The sequence below is a fragment of the Haemaphysalis longicornis genome, unplaced genomic scaffold (genome assembly GCF_048455015.1).
Source record: "Haemaphysalis longicornis isolate Haplotype H1 unplaced genomic scaffold, Haemaphysalis longicornis Haplotype H1 scaffold_1, whole genome shotgun sequence".
Lineage (NCBI taxonomy): Eukaryota > Metazoa > Arthropoda > Arachnida > Ixodida > Ixodidae > Haemaphysalis > Haemaphysalis longicornis.
Window position 1 is genome coordinate 290,382,937 of NW_027526203.1, and position 16,509 is coordinate 290,399,445.

The following is a 16,509-nucleotide window of genomic DNA, read 5'->3' on the forward strand; positions in this document are numbered from 1 at the left end:
CACCGCTACCTCCAATGACCAACCCATCCCAATAATTGGCTGCATCCAGATCCTAGGTCTCTGTATCAGGCAAACGATACAATGAAGATACCATCTGTCCCCTAGAAAAAGGGGTTCACCAGACTGCACGACTCATCCCTCCCGTAGCTACCAAACACCGATGAGTGAACAAAACCAACCTAATATGTCTCGTACAACCTTTTCGTTCTCAGTAGCCTAGAATACGTCCCCCGTTGCTAAACCTCAAAGTTAGCGAAACACACAAAATTAAAGCTATGATACGTAAATCATACAAACAGGCCCTGGGTCTCCCTGTTACCCTCTGGACAGACAAATTACTCTCTGCCGGCCTTCACAATACACCAGACGACATTATCGAAGATCAACGGGTCTCGCAACTAGAGCGCCTCTGCAGGAGTGACACTGAACGCCACATTCTTCAGATTCTGGCCTGAGTCACACCACCACCATCACACACCATCTCTGACACCTACGTCGGCATTTCCCCAGACATTCGAGAACAACTGACAATCCACACCCTCCCTAAACACGTACTCCCGGTTCATAAAGAGAAAAGACGCCGAGCGAGATCACAGGCTTTGCACAAACAACACTCCTCCAACCCACAAGCTACCTACGTGGATGCTGCAGAATACTCGGGAAGCAAAGCCATGGCTGCGGTCGTAGTTAATTCATTCCACCAAACACTAGCCGCCCTCACCTACCCTAATCGATCTCCAACCGTAGGCGAAGAAATGGCTATCACTCTTGCCATTTTTTTCCAGCCCTCAGATAACCTCTATAATAAGCGACTCCAAATCGGCCATTACCAATTGCACCAACGCGCAAGTTGCCCCCCGAACCTTACGCGTACTCCTTCAGGCACGCCAATTCCCGCAACGAAAAATATACATCGTTTCGGCTGCGGGCCTCTCCGAGCTCCCAGGAAATTAATCGGCACACGAAGTTGCTCGAGAACTGATCATCCGTGATCCCAGTGACGCTGCAAAATCTCCTCAACGGTTCTCACATAGGGGCCGCCTCTCGACGTACCGATCGGTACTCGATCACTACCGACTCTCCACAGCTCGCTTCCAACCACCCGCCACCTTCCTCTACCGCCGCCACGCTGCAGTATGGCGCATTAAGCAAAGGCCGCTGCTGTCGTCTTCTGCTCGGCTGTTCCAAGAGCAGACAGCCATTCCCGATTTTTTTATTCGCTTATCACATACCCTCCAAACCGCCGGTAACTGGGGAAAGAGGGCAAGTGAAAATGAGTGGTAACAGTAGTGCGGGGTGGCTGTCTGCTCTTGGAACAGCCTAGCAGACGACAGAAGCAACGGCCTTCGCTTAGTGCGCATGCGGTTACTCTCGCCGAGTTTGTCGTATCACCCCATCATACGGCGCTGGTCGGCAGAACGGTCGACGCTCCCGTGATATTGGTAAAAAATTGGGTGGGTGTACACACAGATACTTTTACCATGGTGTGGAGGGCAACGAAAAAACACGGATGGTGAACGCAGATTAGACAGGACAGTATACTCTGTGTCCTGTCTACTCGGTGTTCAGCATCAGTGTTTTTTTTCTTTGCGCTTCAAACCATGATAACTACTCACCAAGCAGGAAGTTCTGCTACCCAAACACAAATAATTATACACACAGGAATAACTCAATTATATTTTTAAAGAAAGACGTAGACTACTAACAATCCTTTTCTCATGTTTGAGATGGCCAATGCTCAGGAAATGAAGATGTTGTTATATGTTTATTTGGCTTTAAATTGCTTTGCGTGTTTTTTTTTTGTTTATTTAGCCCGAAAAAAGGTAGCAGTCACCAGTGACCCCTTTGGTACTGTTTTTTATCGGCGGCTTGCCAATCGCACATGAGTGTTCTGCGTCTCAGTATTGCTACTTTTTCCACCCTCACGACTCATGGAAAAAGAAGCTCTTGTAATATTTCACATTTCTTAAGCATGAAGACATCGTCACTTGCACGCAGATGAAAAATAAAGATATAATTCACTCAGTACTCTAAATGCGGCCAAGCCGGATTCACTCAAAATCAGTATTAATGGCCGCTATTTTCGGACTCAGTATTAAAAAAGGGGGGCACGTAAAGCGTCAATTCGAGATAGCGAATTAGTAGACATCTATAAGAAGTAGAAATAGTAGCTTTATCAGCCGTATGTACTTGAAAACATTCGCTTACTAAATGAAGTAACAAGTGAAAATCCCGAGCAATCTCTACTATTGTGAAACCTGGGGAGGGGCGAAGCATGCGGTGTATAACGGTATTTTAAAGAAAAGCTTTTTACCTCTACCACCCAAGGGTTCTTTCGCGACCATTGGTGTCATCAGAATACTCCCGCGAACAAATAAAAGAAATCGCTGGCACCGCCAGGGATCGAACCTGGAACTAATACAGTAACAAAGCCAGAGCCCATTGTCTTACCGATTCAGCAACGAGCCCACGCCGACACGGGGAAGAGAAGTGGTGCACTCACCAAGCACATCTACGGGTTTAACCCCTGCATGCCACGCGATAGCGAATAAAGGAACCTCACACCAACCTATGGCATTTCACTTCTAGTACGCATTAATATGCTAAAGCCTGTGGCTTCCAGTGTTCACGTAAAAAAATCTCAGCTCCTTGTCGTCCGCCCTCGCGCCAAACGACACCTCAAATAACACATTCATATACTCCTTGATGGCCAGGCCATCACTCCAAGCCCCAGCATGAAGATCCTGGGCCCGCATCTTCAGGCCAACACCAAGACTTGCAGCGCCTCAAACACAGCATCAATAAAATCGTACACATGATCAGGCGAGTTGCCACCAAGAAGCGAGGCCTCAAGGAATCCGATACCTTTCGATTAGTTCAAGCTTTTGTCCTCTCGAGAATCAGTTACGTCAACCCCCTGCCTTCTTCTCGGCAAGGAGACCATAAACATGCGTTATATAATGATTAGAAAGGCGGTTGAGCAAGCCATTGTTCTTCCCATGTGTGCATCCCCAGAGAGGCTGCTTAGCACGGGGCTCTACAACACGGTGGAAGAACTGATAGAGGACCATCTTTCTAACCAGAACCTCCGATGAGCAGAACTGCGGTGGCTCGCCGCATCCTTCACCAGATTGGCTGGGTATTACAGAATATCACTCTGCTTGATGTACTCCTGGACGTTTGGCGACAAGAACTAAAGATGCTCCCTTTGCTTAGAAATATGAACCCGTCACATGACGAGGGTCGCCGACAAGCACGGGCTCAAGCGCTCAACACCACCCTCGGTGGGGATCATGCAGTTATCTACAGAAACGCCTCCCAACATCGAGGGCATCAGTACGCCATTATCATGGCTACCTCCAGGACCAACCTCCTTGCTTGTGCCTCACTCAAGACCGAAGATATTACGACAGCAGAAGAGGCAGCCGTCGCCTTGGCTCTCACTCAACCAGGGGTTCGTAAGGTAGTCACTGTCTCCCAAGAAACCTACCGGAATTACCAGTCGGGTGTGGTGTCCCGACCTGCACTGCGTGCGCTAAAAAACCACTCCCCAAATGGTTCCATTCAGCTCATCTGGACACCCGATCACGCTTCCATGGAGGGCAACGAATACGCCCACCAACAAGCCTGCGCATTTACCCCGCGTGCTATGGAGCTGGACGAGGACAGTCATCCGCTTGTCTCGTTCAGGGACATAACCCAGCATTATCGCTGACAGAGACAGACCCTACCTTCACCTTTCCCTGACCTTTCCAACGAACAACAAATTACCCTGCGGCTCATACAATCCGGCTCCTTCCCACACCCGCCGCGTCTTCACTTAATGCACCCGAATCGCTACGACGCTGAATGTAAATTTTGCTCAGAAGTAGGAACACTCTGCCCCATAATCGTGGTGTGCGACTTTAGCACTGAGTACCCTCGTCTCTTTCCGTCAACTACCGAACAAGAGCAATGGGAGATGCTGCTGTCCAGCCCCTCTCTGCCTATGGAGCTTCAGCTGGTGGACAGAGCACAGGCGGCGCGGATTGAATATGGGTTGAATAAGGAATATGGATTGAATATGGATATGGATTGAATATGAATTGAATATGGGTTGAACGCGGATTGAATAAGGAACCACTCCCCTGGGCCGCACTCTGGGCCGTTCAGAAATCTGAATAGAAGTATTTCCTACTCTTTCTCCTCCTCCTTCTCCTGCTCCTCCCCCGTCTATGCCGGCGACCTCGCCGCCTCCGTCCGCGACGGCAGAGACGGAGAAGTGAGATCGTCCAACAGAGGGTTTGAGCTTTAATTTTATACAAAAAGAGTTTCCACTCATGTGCTACACCAATACAACTCATCCAACCACAGTTCATGCATCATGCATTAATTTAACCTTACCAACAATATCTCTTTGAAGTAATAGAATGTGGCATTATGTGCATTTCACTTCTCTCTGGTTTCACTATTTGTAGAGCGACGTGAGTGAATTTATGCGACGTCACATGGGTAATCGTTGTGGGTGCCGTTTCCAGCTTTGCTTTCCAAACACATTCACAGGGTGGATTGGCGCTAATTTTTTTTTTTCCTACCTTGGCTTTTTTTATCACGGAGCTGAAACTGCAACGTGAAACCTGCGGAGGGGCGAAGCATGCAGTCTATGAGTGTATTCTTGGCGCCTTGGCGTTTTTGCCTACGGAGATGAAATCATTTGGTGGTAGAGGTATACAGCTTTGATGTAAGTCTCGTGTCTTTGAAGCACGAAGCGTCCTAGCGCGAGGCGTTGGACAACGAGTGTCCCGGTATTTCAGTACCGATGATATTACGACGACATGAGACGACGGCGACATGAGACGCCGGCAGCCCGAGCCCCTAACAAACATGGTGTCAGCGGGCACAATAAAGATGAACACATTACACTCAATGAGAGCGAGAGAGAGAAAACCTTTAATGAAAGCTGAAGAGGTCAGCTACTAGTCCAGATGGGGGAGAATACAGTGAGATAACAGGGGAAAATAGACGGAGAGAAAAAGAAAAGGAAGAAAAGAAGGGGGAGGAGAGGGTAGATGCACACATATATAAAATGTATATGTTCAGAGGGTCCACAGCACCTCTTCTAGCCTTGTTTCCGGAAGAAACGTAAGCAGAGTTTGTGTTCCCAGCACTGCTTTAACATAATTTCGCCACGGTACAAGGAAGTGTGAGTGTTTAGAGGGCCTCCTCATCGGAATCGCACAAGTGCCTTCAATGCTGTTGCCCGTTGACTAGCATATCGCTGGCTCTGGCTTAGAATGTGCCTAATGTTGCCGGCAGTAGAGCACACTATACACAATGGGTACTATACCCAGCCCTGCTTAAACAAGAATCTTCGGCTGTATGCAACGTTAAGTCGCAGCTGGTGTAGCACGCCTTCAGTGCGGTTGGGCAGACCCCGCGGATGCCGGAAATCGCACTTAGGGTCTATCACATGGAGAGGCGCATGCCTTCTCAGAGGATCCTGCCAAGCCGGCAGCTGGAGTTCCCATCCTAGGTCAAATGCAGCTGCTTTGCTATCCTCGAGGGAAAACAGGATTCCAACGGTGTAGTTGAGGCCGTGGGCTTCTCTGGCGGCCGCATCGGAGACCTTGTTTCCCGTTATACCAGAATGACGTGGTAGCCACTGAAGGAAAATTTCATGTCCTTCGCGCACCGCACTTGAGTATATTTTATTCATATCACAGACACGTGGGTTGCGACCATCAGTCGGCTTATTTAGTAGTTGGAAGGCTGGCCGGGAATCGGAAAGAATTACCCACCGCCTAGCAGGATTTCCGCTTATGGAAAGGAGTGCTGCTCTGACAGCTGTTAGCTCAGTGGCGGTGGAGGATGTTCTGTGGTTGCGCTCTTCTTTAACGCGCACACACAAAAGTCAAAGCATACCATCTGCCTAAGAAAACAACGCAAAAAGTTATACAAATCAACGAAAACGGGAAACATGACAGCCAAGCTGCGCGAGGCCTATTGTGTGAGGTTTAAAGCAACTGGAATTCGGCAATATTAACAATGAACTTGCTTTTTGTAATGTGAACTGTTGCGTGTTGTGTTAAAAACAGTAATGCAACCGTTTTATGTCTAGGTTTTCTTCTTTATTTATACGACCGAATATGTTGCTATTCCATATTTCTGAAAAACCGAATGGTCGTGTCACTATACTTAAGTTCATCTACGAGTATCTACACCCTTGGTGATCCAAGTGGACTCACGTTATCAAATCGAATTCTCTCGTACTATGCGGTCTTGCAAGTACTCGTAAAAGCAAAAATCTAAGTGAACAATTATTCGAGGTCGCGTGAGGTTTCCTTAAGTGCAACTGTTGTTAATGATGATTGTAGGGTTTTACGCGTCAACGCAACGCAGGCGATGAGGCGCGCCGTAGTGGAGTGCTCCGGATAATTTTGACCACCTGAGATCTGTACGTGTGCCGAAATCTTGTACACACGGGCGTTTTTGCTTTTCGCCTCCGTCAGAAGTTCGGCCGCCGCGGCCGGGAATGCTTCATCGCTGGACATTCATGCCTGCTCCAACTTTTCTTCATTCTTTCTTTTCTCTTTTTTGTCTATTTTCCCTTTCCCACGTGTAGGATAGCAAACTAGGCTCTAGCCAGGTTAACTTTCCTGCCTTCCTTGTACACCCTTCCTTCAGCGGCCGGGTATCGTAAACTCACGTCCTCGAGCTCGCAACTGTTATTAAAGGTTTCAAAAAAAAGAAATATATATATATATATATATATATATATATATATATATATATATATATATATATATATATATATATATATATATATATATATATATATATATATATATATATATATATATATATATATATATATATTGCTCTTTGCTGCAAGCTTTTAAAAGATGCCTCTGTTGATTTTTATTTTTGTATATATCGAGATTCATGATTCCATTTCTGGACTGAACACTCTTTATGTAGCTCCTACAACAATACCCTCTGGGCGAATGTAGTAAGCTGAATAAATACATAAATTAAATAAATAGTATGAGTAAAAGCTCCCAAACACGGGAAGAACAATAACAAGGACATTTACTTGCGTATCGGCAATGGACTTGCCTTCATCAGGGTAGGGTTACAGATTTAGGTTACGTTACATTTAGATAACATTACATTTAATCTAAATCTGTAACCTTACTCTGAAGAAGGCAACTCCTTTGGCGACACGTAATTGTTCTTCTAGTGTTCCCACCCTTTTACTCACACTATGTCTACGGGCTCTTTGTGATATATATGACACACACAAACGCACACACACGCACGCGCGCACGCACGCGCACACGCATATATATATATATATATATATATATATATATATATATATATACATATGCGTTGCCCGCTCCTGACAGGCTGTAGACGTTCGAGTCACGCCCCGGGGGTTGCAAAGATGGTCCTCTGCTCCCCGTATAGTCAGAGTGGCGCTGGCTACCACCCTTAAGCGTCAGATACAGTTGTAATAAATATAAATACCCCAGACAGTGAAGGATAACACAGTCGCCCAGATAGCCGACTTGGTAAGGCATTCGAGATCTAATCGAAAGGCGTGGGTTCGGTGCCCACTCTGGGCGCGTGTATTTCTTTCTTGCTTTCCAATGTTACGTAACTTTAAAAAATGTTAACCTCACTAACCATCGTAAAAAATAGCCCAATCATTCCCCTATGTCTTCTTAAGCGTTGAAGACTGCCGACCTATCTTTCTGTATATATATATATATATATATATATATATATATATATATATATATATATATATATAGTTGCAAGAAACAGTTTCTTGGACACCGGTCAAACTTATGAAAAAAAAGGGGGACACACGTCGACAAAGGAATGGTTTTTAACGTTTCGGCCGGAGGACCGGCCTTCGTCAGAATAATTCCGACGAAGGCCGGCGTTACAAACCATTTCTTTTTCGACGTGTGTCCCCTTTTTTCATATATATATATATATATATATATATATATATATATATATATATATATATAATGTAAGACAAAGAGACAGTCGAGAAAAAACATTAAAAAATTAGTCCCCTTCCTCTTACGTCAGCAAACTTTATTTTTTTAATGTTCTCGTGTGACTGTCTTTAATTACCTTATTTTCTCTCGCCCTTTTCTATCGATCCAGCAGAAAAGATATCACAGTTCAAATAAAGAAAAACAAATAGGCTTGGGCTGGCCGCCTAGTTGGGCCAAATTAGGCGAACCGGTGGACTATCAGGGTGACAGAGTGGACACCCAGATACGGGTCTAGAAAAACAGGAAGGCCCATGACTCGATCGAGGGACGAAAGACCCCATTCCGGAGGCGAATAATGGGCTCGAGCGGCGCGGGACAGGAGCGGTTGGACGTCGATGGGAGAGGCCTCCTGCAGGGAACCCAGTTGGCTGCTGTATATATATATATATATATATATATATATATATATATATATATATATATATATATATATATATATATATATATATTATAAAGAAATTAATAAAATATTTAATAATAAAAAAAATGTAACGTCACTAACGGTAAAAAATCGTCTAACCATTCCCCTATGCCTTCTTTGGCGTTGTAGACTGCCGGCATTTCTTTCTGTATTTCCTAACGAGCCCCTCATTTCCAAACCCTATTATCATGCGAAAGCTTAGCGAGGGCCTCGGTTCTGGCAGCCTTGATGCCAAGGTAGCATAAGAGGGTTTGCCGCCACTTACCCGCTTAGGACAGGCTGTATACGTTCGCGTCACGCCCCGGGGGTTGAAAAGAAGGTCCCCTTCTCCCCGTGTAGTCTGAGTGGAACTGGCTACCACCCTCAAGCGTCAGATACAGTTGTAGTAAGTATATTGTCACAGACTTCGGACAGATTCCCGAGAAACGTACACGGGGCAATCTCTCCCTATCGGGGTATGTGCTCCAGTGGAAAGACGCTGGGCGATGTCCAACGGAATGAAGAGGAAGTAGACGAAGCCCGAGCTCCCGCTGGGTTTGCGCCATCAACCCGTCTTTTCGCCCGGTGGCTACGGTGTCCTTTGTAAATACACCTCCTTCCTGACTACCCATCTCCGCGTTGTCACGTGACATCTTTGGTAGAGGTGCTGGACTTCCGGTTTCCTGTACCTCTCGCCAGCGCGGCTTCTTAACAACACGGAACTTCGGAGTGGGCGCATCGCTCGCGGCCCCGCGATGCCTACCAATGAGCCCGGATCCCCTTCGTCGTTCATCGTTGTGTCCCACCCTCGGGACCCCGGCGACTTCACTGGGACGGACGACATTGATGTAGAAGATTGGCTCCGTAGGTTCGAACGTGTGAGTGCTCACAACAGATGGGACGACACCCTTAAGCTCGCCAACGCTGCTTTGTGCCTCAAGAAAACGGCTGAGACATGGTTTGACACTAATGAAGCACGGCTAACCAGTTGGGATGTTTTCAAAGAAGAGCTTCGAAAGGTGTTCGGGAAGCCCGTTGGTCGCCTGCTTGCGGCAAAGCAAGAGCTCTCAACACGGGCTCAAACATCCACTGAAAGTTACGTCGCCTACATCCACGACGTTCTGGCCCTATGCTCCAAAGTTGACCCAGGAATGTCAGAAATGGACAAGGTTGGTCATATCCTTAAGGGCATCGCCGACGACGCCTTTCACCTGCTCATTTGTAAGGACTGCGCCACCGTTGATTCCATCATCAAAGAGTGCCGGCGATTTGAGCAGGCCAAGGGACGCCGTATAGCTCACCAATTTGCCCGGCTCCCGCACACTGCTGCGACATCTTCCTGCGATGACGTCCATCTACCCGCTCCTGCTCCACGCAGGCCGGACCCTGTCGCCCCGTCTGCGGAGATTACCAGAATCGTGCGCCGCGAAATCGAAGCGATGGTCCCGACCCCCACACTGCCATATGCAGATGATCGCTGCCAACTCCCTACGATCGCTGCAATCCAGGCCGTCGTTCGCAATGAAATGGCAAGCATGGGAATCCATCAAGTGTGCAGTATCGGGCATCCCCATCCTCCTTTTACCCAACAGTTTTCGCCGACCACGCACATGGGCCCCCAAGCGCCTTTTGGTAACCGCCGCCGCAATCCAGCTGAATGGCGAACGCCTGACGACAGACCAATATGCTTCAACTGCTCCCGTATTGGCCACATCGCTCGTTACTGTAGGAGCCGCTGGACTCCACCCCCGCCCAATGCGTCACCTCGTTACGGCTCTCGGCCTTTCTCCTACGGCTACACTCCCGATGCGCAGCGCCGTACTTCCCCAACCTCGGATACTGCAGACCCTGTGCACACCCGGTTCAACCGCTCACCCTCGCCCCAACGCCGCCAGTCCCGATCGCCGCAACCTCGCCGCTCGTCTCCGATTCCCGACCGTGCCGCCCGGTACTCTCCGGAAAACTAGGCAGTGCAGCTCCCAGAGGTGATGCTGCATTCCCGACCCGGCCCGAAAATCCTCTACCTCATCGTTCTGGAAAGCACAACTTATTAGCCCTTCATGTCGATGATGTCCCCGTAACTGCTTTAGTCGATACAGGTGCGCAGTTGTCCGTCATGAGCTCGTCCCTTCGCCGCTGCCTACGGAAAGTCCTCACGCCTGCCCCGTCCCGTGTTTTGAGAGTTGCCGATGGTGGGATGACCACCGTAGCCGGAATGTGTACTGCGCGTGTTGGACTGGCCGGCCACCAAATCCCTGTTATGTTTGCTGTCCTGGACACGTGCCCTCATGATGTTATTATCGGCCTGGACTTTCTCGCGGACCACGCAGCCTTAATCGATTGTGCCTCAGGTGTTGTTCGGCTCGAGCTACCGAGCCCCCTTGCTACTGATGTCGAACCTCAGTCCCGGCTTCGTTCCACTGAGCACATTCGCCTGGCCCCAAAGGCAGTGACCTACCTTCCGCTGACCTCGTCTCCGCCCGTGCCGGATGGTGATTACATCGTTTCTCCGGTTACAGCCGTGTTGCTCGACCGACACGTGGCTCTCCCATTTTCGGTCGTAACAGTTGCCCAGAATCGGATCACACTGCCGTTACTAAATTTCGGACTTTCGACACAAGTCCTTCCTCAAGGAATAGCGCTTGCCCAGCTTTCACCATTGCATAACTGCGAGATTTCTGCCATGGCCCTTGAATCAGCCCAAGTTGACAAAGGAGACCACCACAACCTCGCAAAATCAGAGGAGTTTGTACGAATGATTTCCCCGGACCTTCCAGCGCACCATGCTCACGAGCTTCGCTGCCTTCTTGCCAGCCATAGTGACATTTTTGACTTCGACGGCCGGCCCTTAGGTCAGACGTCCGTTGTGACGCATCACATAAACACCGGGGATGCAAGTCCGATACGTCGACGCCCATATCGCGTGTCTCAGACCGAGCGAGGTGTCATTCAGCGGGAAGTTGACGAAATGCTCAGAAGGGATGTTATTGAACCCTCCTCTAGCCCATGGGCATCACCGGTTGTTTTGGTGAAAAAGAAGGACGGCTCATGGCGCTTCTGTGTTGATTACAGGCACTTGAACAAAATTACCAAGAAAGATGTATACCCGCTCCCTCGAATTGATGACGCCCTCGACTGCCTACATGGTGCCTCCTACTTTTCATCCATCGATTTGCGGTCCGGATACTGGCAAATAGCCGTTGACGAAAAAGACAGAGAAAAAACCGCTTTCGTAACACCTGACGGTTTGTACCAATTCAAAGTCATGCCATTCGGACTGTGTAACGCGCCGGCCACATTCGAAAGGATGATGGACTCTCTTCTTCACGGGTTCAAGTGGACAACTTGCCTTTGTTACCTTGACGACGTCGTTGTGTATTCGCCCACATTTGAGACTCACCTGCAACGTCTCTCGGACATTCTGGGTGTTTTTCGTAGAGCCGGTCTGCAACTGAACTCCAAAAAGTGCCATTTCGGTTGCCGCCAAATCAAGATTCTCGGCCACCTAGTCGACTCCACCGGTGTTCAACCCGATCCTGAGAAGATACGCGCCGTTAAAGACTTCCCCATTCCGCGTTCAGTGCACGACGTGCGCAGCTTTATAGGGCTGTGCTCGTACTTCCGCCGTTTTGTCAAGGATTTCGCTGCCACCGCTCGCCCCCTCACTGATCTTCTTAAGAAGGGTGCAGCGTTCTCTTGGGGCCAAGCGCACGAGTCGGCTTTTTCCGCGCTCATCGGCCACCTGTCGAACCCGCCAGTCCTGGCTCACTTTGACAGCTCTGCTCCGACGGAAATCCGCACGGACGCCAGCGGCCATGGAATAGGGGCAGTGCTAGCCCAAACACAGGCGGGCCTCGACCGGGTGATAGCTTACGCAAGCCGCCTCTTGTCTCCATCCGAGCGCAACTACTCAATCACCGAGCGTGAATGCCTTGCTCTGGTGTGGGCCGTCGGCAAATTTAGACCATATCTGTACGGCAGGCCGTTTACCGTTGTAACTGACCACCACGCCTTATGCTGGCTTTCTTCCCTGAAAGACCCCACAGGTCGGCTTGCTCGCTGGGCTCTATACCTCCAAGACTTTGATTATTCAGTGGTGTACAAGTCCGGTAAACTGCACAGAGATGCCGACTGTTTGTCTCGTTATCCAGTCGGCGAGCCTCGCACTGATGAGCTCGACACGGATATTTGCGTCTATTCTTTGGCGGACTTCAAAGACATCGGGGCCCACCAGCGCCGTGATCCGACGTTTCGGCCTATTATCGACCGTCTCCAATCACAGCCAACGCACCCTTCTCTGAACGCGTTCGTGCTGCGGAATGGTATCCTATACCGCCGCAACTACCGGGCTGATGGACCTGACCTGCTTCTGGCGGTACCCGAGCAACTTCGCTCGGATGTCCTCCGCCAGCTCCACAACGTCCCGATGGCTGGCCATCTTGGCGCTGCTCGCACTTATGACCGCGTCCGCCGACGATTTTACTGGCCAGGGCTCTACCGGACTGTGCGTCGCTATGTCGCGGCGTGCGATCCTTGCCAACGTCGAAAGACGCCTCCATTACGTCCCGCCGCCCAGTTGCAACCTTTGGACATTCCCACCGTACCATTTTATCGTGTTGGTTTAGACCTTTTAGGCCCCTTTCCGTTGTCCTCCTCCGGGAATCGTTGGATTGCGGTAGCCACAGACTATACCACCCGCTACGCTATCACCCGTGCGCTCCCAACGAGTTGTGCTACAGATGTCGCCGATTTCCTCCTGTAGGACGTCATCCTGCGTCATGGTGCTCCGCGACAGTTGCTCACGGACCGTGGCCGGTACTTTTTGTCACAGGTTGTCGAGGACCTTCTCCGCTCTTGTGAAACAAAGCACAAACTGACGACTGCATACCATCCTCAAACAAATGGCCTTACTGAGCGGCTCAACAAAACGCTCACTGACATGCTTGCAATGTACGTTTCCACAGACCATCGAGATTGGGACGTTACACTACCTTATGTCACATTTGCTTATAATTCCTCCCGGCACGACACGGCTGGATATTCTCCTTTCTTCCTTCTTTTTGGTCGTGAGCCTACTTTACCGTTCGACACCACCCTACCGACTTCAAGTGAGCCGACCACTGCATATGCTCGTGACATCATCGCCCACGCTGAACTGGCGCGCCAGGTTGCCCGAGAACGACTATTGGCCTCACAAGCATCCCAGAAGTCTCGATACGATGAGTGTCACCGCCCTGCACACTTTGCTCCTGGCTCCTTGGTTCTTCTGTGGACCCCTTCTCGCCGAGTTGGACTGTCTGAGAAGCTCATGTCCCCCTTCACTGGCCCCTACCGCGTCGAGCGTGCCGTCACCTCCGTCACCTACGAAATCGTGCCTGTTTTGCCTCTGACCTCGTCTGGGCACTCAGTACCTCAGCTCGTTCACGTGAGCCGCCTCAAGCCGTACCACCGACGGAGTCTACCTGCTACTGCTCCTCCTTCATAACAGGCACCGGGACGGTGCTTCTGCGGCGGGGGAGTTGTGTCACAGACTTCGGACAGATTCCCGAGAAACGTACACGGGGCAATCTCTCCCTATCGGGGTATGTGCTCCAGTGGAAAGACGCTGGGCGATGTCCAACGGAATGAAGAGGAAGTAGACGAAGCCCGAGCTCCCGCTGGGTTTGCGCCATCAACCCGTCTTTTCGCCCGGTGGCTACGGTGTCCTTTGTAAATACACCTCCTTCCTGACTACCCATCTCCGCGTTGTCACGTGACAATATATACCCCAGAAAGTGAAGGAGAACACAGTCGCCCAGATAGCCGAATTGGTAAGGCATTCGAGATCTAATCGAAAGGCGTGGGTTCGGTCCCCACTCTGGGCGCGTGTTTTTCTTTCTTTCTTTCGCGTGTAATTAATAAAAAAAATAATAAAAAATGTAACGTCACTAACGGTAATAAATCGTCTAACCCTTCCCCTATGCCTTCTTTGGCGTTGTAGACTGCCGGCATTTCTTTCTATATATATATATATATATATAGAAATAACGATTGGCAGTCAAGAATGCCAAGGAAAGCAAAGGGGAAGATGCGGTAGGTCATTGAAACAGATAAAGAATATTTGGAAGAAAGAAAGAAAGTGGAGAAAAAATGCCCGCCGGGTGGGATCCGAACCCACGTCCTCCAGAATACGCGTCTGGTGCGATGACCACTACGCTACCAGCGGGGCTGTTTTCGCTCCAGTCTCCGGCGAAGCCTTCGAACATGGTGACCCACTTCCGGCGACCCGAGAGCCAAGCAAATTACGCATCAGATCAAACGAATAAATGGTGCTGGGCAAAACGTCATGCGATAAATCAGCGTCAAATGCCGTCTGTGACGATTCTCATAACTGCATCTGCTCAGCCGTGCGGTCACCCGATGCAGTTGACGAAAAAGACAAAGAAAACAAGGCACTAGGCAGCATATGGCTAAGCTATTCAGTGTTTATATATAAACCGTTATGATATTGTGATGACTACCGCTGGTGAGGATACGGCGCATACACCGGACTTCATGTCATCAGCCAAGTAATCGAAAAGCCTGCGTAACGCAATAAATCTCTCTACGCAGCCTTCATCGATTTCGCGAAGGCGTTCGACCCAGTTGAAACCATTAATCATGGAAGCAGTGGGAATGCTGACATTAAGGAAGACTCGCTCCTGAAGGGTGTACACGGGGCCCCACCTAATCAGGACAAAGGTTTAAATAGGAAAATCGTCTCTGGCAGCAAAGTAGACGTGACAAATCCTTCATTTATATTTGTACAGTAAAGCCCGATTATATCGAACACGGATATATCGCATTATTGCCTATATCGCACCCTTGTATAATTCTGGTAAAAATACATGAATTTAAAACTTTTTATATCGAACGCGATTTTGCTCACAATGCATATATCGAGCTCTCCCGCGCGGGATTTTTCGCTCTCCTTAGGCATGCGGCAGGCTTTCTCGCAATACATCGGTGCGCAGCGGTGGAGCGGGTGGCGCGGGTGTCGCTTGCGATTCCCGCGCGAGCTCGGGCGCGTCCAGTGGTCCAAACCGGCCGTGGCAGAGTGGGCCAGCTCTACGCATGCATGCCGTTGGAGCCGGAAGCGCCACATTGGGCGCTGTGGGCTGCGGTGTCACCGAAATTCAAGTCCGCGCCACTCGCTGCCCGCACTTGCTCGGTTCGCTGGGTTCGCCGTTATTCGCTTGTATTCATGCTTGTCTCCGCTCTGTCGAAGACACCGAGGACTCCGTACCGCTTCCGAGCACGAGCGAAGCCGTCGCTACCGTGGCCCTGCTAGGCGATACTGCAGTGCCATTAAGGGCAGCGGTCTTGTGATCGTCGACTGTTTAGATACCGTGGAGCAAGCGCTCACCAGCAACGCGTTGCGCTCACCAGCAACGCGTTGCGCTCGAAGAAGCAGGCTACACTCACGCAGTTCTTTAGCCCCAATAAATGATTGTTTTCTTGCCGATAAAATGTCGCATCAATAGTGAACAGCAGGGTGGTAAGAGCTCAGCGTTAGCTCGTGACTCCATCGGCAAGGTTGCTCTCATGTAAGTTTTTTTTTTTTTGCTTCACTTTCTATATCGAATTTTTGCTATATCGAACTATATTACAATCTTAATGCGTTTGGTGCGCCTTCGCTTATCATCTCCATCGCTTTGTGAAACCCATTGGGTAAAGTTGGAATTCCTACTGGGCGTTCTTGTGACGGGACGGTCGCCATCAGTGAGGCATAGCAAGATTCCTTTTTAAAAAATAATTTTATTGCTTGATTTGGTTACTGCTTGATCCGGCGTTACACAAGCAGCTCGATTTCTCCTGAATTATTCGTCGTCGGATTCGAGGCTGTGCTTAGTGAGCTGGTCTTAGAAGCCTTCGAGACAAGTCTTTATAAAGGATATTCAACTAACTTGAGGCTCGCTGAGCTGTTACAATGCAATTGACGCACAACCCGGGAAATCTGATTGGTCAGTTATATCAGGAACGCAGAGTAGCGGGATTAAAGTTAAACACGAAGAAATATAAGTGAGTGTCACACAT

General features: G+C 49.3%; 1 protein-coding gene and 1 non-coding gene across 4 annotated transcripts in view; both read right to left on the reverse strand.

Moving 5' to 3' along the window:
- Positions 1 to 16,509, reverse strand: part of LOC144147865 (tachykinin-like peptides receptor 99D) — an 892,456-nt gene that overhangs the window by 558,457 nt on the left and 317,490 nt on the right. The window lies entirely within an intron of this gene.
- On the reverse strand, positions 14,587 to 14,659 carry Trnat-cgu (transfer RNA threonine (anticodon CGU)). The gene has a single exon. It is a non-coding gene; the product is annotated as a tRNA-Thr (tRNA).